The 5,000-nt window shown below is 34.6% G+C and overlaps 1 protein-coding gene across 1 annotated transcript in view; it reads left to right on the top strand.

Annotated features, from left to right (window-relative positions):
• LOC144959633 (peroxisomal biogenesis factor 19-like) overlaps window positions 1-5,000 on the top strand; it is a 26,029-nt gene that overhangs the window by 14,568 nt on the left and 6,461 nt on the right. The gene's annotated exons all lie outside the window — the stretch shown is intronic.

The raw sequence follows: 5,000 nt of genomic DNA, 5'->3' as shown, positions 1-5,000 counted from the left end.
CAATCCAAAAGTACTCAAATGATTAAAAATATAAAATTTGTAAAGATCAAATAATAATAGAGAACACACAGGTCCTGGCCGTCTGAGACTGAGAGCAAAGCATTGAATGGATGGATTTAACCTTGTCAGGACCCTTCCCCCCCCCTCCCCCCCCCCCACACACACACCTAATCAAACAAACGGGCGTGCCGGTACTCACACACACACACACACACACACACACACACACACGTACACAGGGCTAAAATTAAATAGGGAAAGAAGCTGACCGTACTCAATAATATTATTACCGATTTAGATTGAAGCCAACATATAATATTACAAGGTCATTGACCTCACGAATTGGAGTCACAATAATAATAATAATAATACTTCGGTCAACCCCCCTCCCAAACATATAATATTACCAAGGTCATTGACCTCACGAATTGGAGTCACAATAATAATAATAATAATACTTCGGTCAACCCCCCTCCCAAACATATAATATTACAAGGTCATTGACCTCACGAATTGGAGTCACAATAATAATAATAATAATACTTCGGTCAACCCCCCTCCCAAACATATAATATTACAAGGTCATTGACCTCACGAATTGGAGTCACAATAATAATAATAATAATACTTCGGTCAACCCCCCTCCCAAACATATAATATTACCAAGGTCATTGACCTCACGAATTGGAGTCACAATAATAATAATAATAATACTTCGGTCAACCCCCCTCCCAAACATATAATATTACAAGGTCATTGACCTCACGAATTGGAGTCACAATAATAATAATAATAATACTTCGGTCAACCCCCCTCCCAAACATATAATATTATCCGACATCAGCAGCACACACTTTGAAGGGACTAATCAGACACACAAAATGTGTGTTGATTGACCATAGGAGATGCTGACGAAATAAGCCATAGTTCACTTTTTTTTTCACTAGAGATTCTTTTTTTTTTAAATTTTTCTCGATGGGAAAGGTGAAAAGCGGAATTTTTGCTTTGAATGTGGAATGTATACCAATTAAGTGAAATTATTCTGCGAAAAGCGGAAGGGTAGGAGTCTCTATGTCAAGGTCAAGCTTCTTGTAAATCGTCGAGACAGAAATAGCTGGCATGCCAATTTCCTATGCGATGATTTTCTGTCGCATGCCAAACTTTCCAAATGCATCGAATCTTCCTTTTCCGCGATAGGTTTGCCATTGTAGTTGTAGACTTGACTTGAATTCTTCTTGATAAAATTAATACTAATTAAGAGGGTCATTACATAACATGGAATGGATGGCCTGGGATTAGAACCAAAAAAAATCTTGAACTTGGAAGTTGCGACAATGTAAAATTTGAGATGGAGAAATTAGTTATTCAATACTGCTTATGTACATTGAACAAGGACGTCAGGCAAAGCACCTACATCACATCGATGTGCGCCAATCGTTCGCGGGTATTCTTAACCATTTAAAATTCTTACTGGTAGCTTTTTTAACCAATGGAAATACTTGTTTATCTGTGATTTTATTGTAGTCGTAAGTGATAAGAACATCGACTTAAGCGACATCGACTTATGTGGAGTTTTTTTTTTTACTAATGCTATATAGGAAGAAGGGGGAGGGACCAAGAAAAAAAATCGACTTGAGTAAAAATCGACTTAGGCAACGTCGACGTATCCAGAGTGCACTGTATATATATATATATATATATATATATATATATATATATATTTCAGGTATAATTGTAATTATTTAACTTCTACAACATTGTTTCAAGCGTTAGCTCTCATCAGTAGACCTGTAAATTCTCAGTCAATTCGTCAAATTAAAATATTTTTTTTAAAAAGGAAAGAAAGAAATAATTAATGAATCTTAGTCGAATGACCGGCAAGTGATTAGGAATGTTCCACAGCGCTACAGTTTATATTTATGATGGATATATTGCCAAGGCTAAGCGACGCTTATTAGAATTGCCGGGTCTGAACATATCCCAGTGTATTTTCACACAGCCTTCGTGAAATTATTTTTTCACTTTCTAAACTTGTCATGATCCCAATGGTAGCCAATTTTAACTGAGCCGCAGAGCGATACATTTCACTGTTTCGTCTAAGCCAAAATTGACCACATTTACCTGGTGGAACGTAAAAGTATGAAAAAGTAAAATGCGAACGCCAGAAGTGCGTTATGTAGACATCTTCAAACCGAAAGTTAAATGATTGATACAAGCACATCTCGATTGCCTCACGTTGTAATCTAACTGGTTGACCGTTTCTTCACTGATTGGGTACCTAATTATAAGAAACAATGGTAGGTAGCCTAATTAATTCCCACGCAAATTAGTTTTCTGCCATAGTTGTGCCCAAGCAAGCTTGCTGTTTACCTTTCATTTTGATTCTTTGGATTTTGTCGATACGAAGAGTTTCAGTTTCAGTCAATTTTTATAGAGCCCGTTTACAGGTCTACATCAGGACTTCCTGATCGGCTCCTTTTATAAAAAGTTGAGCACTATTATTTCATGGTTTTTGTTTTTATAATTATATATATATATATATATATAATATATATATATATATATATATATATATATATATATATATATATATATATATATAATGTAAATTTTCACTCACATTTTTTTTGGCCGAGTCGTCTCGGCCAAAAAAATGTGATTGAAAATTTACATTATATATTAGCTCTAACCACCATTATCGAGCACTTTCGTACCTACAAGTACCCACCAACACTCATAAATATATATATATATTGAATCGTGTTGGATACAAATATGGTAAGAATAGTGCTCGACATGTAACAATGGAGCGAATTATTATTTTAATATTTACCACAATGTTGGAGTCGGTCTACATCGATGTTCCAGGCCTTTTCAGCCATCGTCAGGACTGTGTGTTACATGAGTTTGGTTTGTTGTGTGTTTTTCAACAACACACAACAAACCAAACTCATGTAACACACAGTCCTGACGATGGCTGAAAATTCCTGAAACATCGATGTAGACTGACTCCAACATTGTGGTAAATATTAAAATTATATATATATATATATATATATATATATATATATATATATATATATATATATATATATATATATATATATATAAATTATAAAACAAAAACCATGAAATAATAGTGCTCAACTTTAGAATAAAAGGAGCTATTTATAAACATTTGAAATTAAGATAGTTTGACTTCTACAACGTTGTTATCGAGCGTTGCTCTCATCAGGAAGTGGAAGTGAAAGTAGATTGTTGTGTTTTCGTATTTTTATAGAATTTGAATCTATAAAAATACGAAAACACAACAATCTACTTTCACTTCCACTTCCTGATGAGAGCAACGCTCGATAACAACGTTGTAGAAGTCAAACTATCTTAATTTCAAATGTTTATATATATATATATATATATATATATATATATATATATATATATATATATATATATATATATATATATATATATATATATATATATTGGATTGCGGCAGTCTCGTGTTAGATTTCTCATGATACAAAGCAGCTAGAGGCTTTGGACTGTAGAATGTGTAGTGAACGCCTATGAATATGACATCTTCCAAAAAAATTGAGCTTTATTATATAGCGCAATATCCACTAAACGTGCTCATAGCGCTTTACAAGGGGTCCCTGATCAACAGCAACATTTAACATGTAGGACGGGACATGCCGCCTGTTAGGCGATATTACAATTTTTCTGACAACAACACCGCTGTTTACGGTCAGGTCCTCATTTTACACCTGAGTTAGGTGAGAGAATGTGAGTAAAGAGCCTTTTCCAAAGACTCAACTATGCCCGAACCCAGGACCTTCCGATCCGAAAGTGGTGTCATACCACTAGACCACATAGCCGCACAAAATAAAGAACAAAATACCAAACACGAAACGTTTCGGGCTCAAAATCCTACGTCTTCAAAACTAATAAATAGAGGTGCCTAAATGAATCAATAAAATGGAGATAAAGATAAAGGGAGTAAATCTGACTCATGAATGAACAAGACAAAACAAACGACGTATTTTGTGTTTACTTGAGAAAGGCCAAAGGCCGAAACGTCGTTTGTTTTGTGTCAGATTTACTCCCTTTATCTTTATCTCCACCCTACGTCTTCTCCCAATTGGATTCAATAGTCTGATGTCACGTCCGCCCAGCAACGAGCAGCTTGGTTCAAAACAAAGAAAATCGGTACTTTTTATTCTTCATGCTGGCTAGAACTTTTTCACATGTCATGTGATCAGAATGTATAAAAGTCAAAACATGATCAGATTTATAAAGTTTTTTTTCTCCTCTGAGTTACACTTTTATGCTCGTCGGAGAAGTATTTCATAAGGGCGTCTGCCATTGTTCCCATAGTTTAGAACCAGTTACTAAGTTACTATGCGTCATTACGATGGAAGTAGCGTCACGACTCTTGAAGCCTATTCACAAAACCAAAAAACAGGTAAGACTTAAAAAAAAAACAAAAGGGATGTATTAAATTTTTTTTATTTTATTTTAAAATTGTGTTCTCTCTTTCTTTTTTTTTTTTCGATATCTGCTGATGAAGGGTTTTGAACCCAAAACGTGTGTTTGTGTATGTGATATTTTTTTTTAAAGCTGTTATATTCATTTTAAAAAAAAATTGTTCATTAGTATCCGATTTCCATCAATCCCAACCCGATGCTATATCTCGTTGTTGTCGTGAAATTTAATGGGAACATTGAATAGCTTAAGGGTGACTTTATCTACCAGTTCTAACTACCGCACCGTGGAAAAAAATTGTACTTTAAAAAATTTGGCCAGAAAACTCGTCCTTCAAATAATCGATCGTAATTTAAATGACCCTCGTTTTGGCAAAAGCTCTCAACTCTGGGACTTCGCCGAGATCTTACTTAAAGTCCCAGGTTTGAGTTTGTTTTTTTGTGGGTTTTTTTTTCCAAGATGAGAGTCATTTAAATCGATCGATATTTGAAGGACCGGTTTTCTGGCCAAATTTTTAA

Source organism: Berghia stephanieae, chromosome 14 (assembly GCF_034508935.2).
Source record: "Berghia stephanieae isolate SIO BIC M18660-M18661 chromosome 14, UCSD_Bste_1.3, whole genome shotgun sequence".
In the NCBI taxonomy this organism is placed as follows: Eukaryota; Metazoa; Mollusca; class Gastropoda; order Nudibranchia; family Aeolidiidae; genus Berghia; species Berghia stephanieae.
The sequence above is the reverse complement of the archived record's forward strand: the minus strand, read 5'-3'. Positions and strand labels throughout refer to the sequence as shown.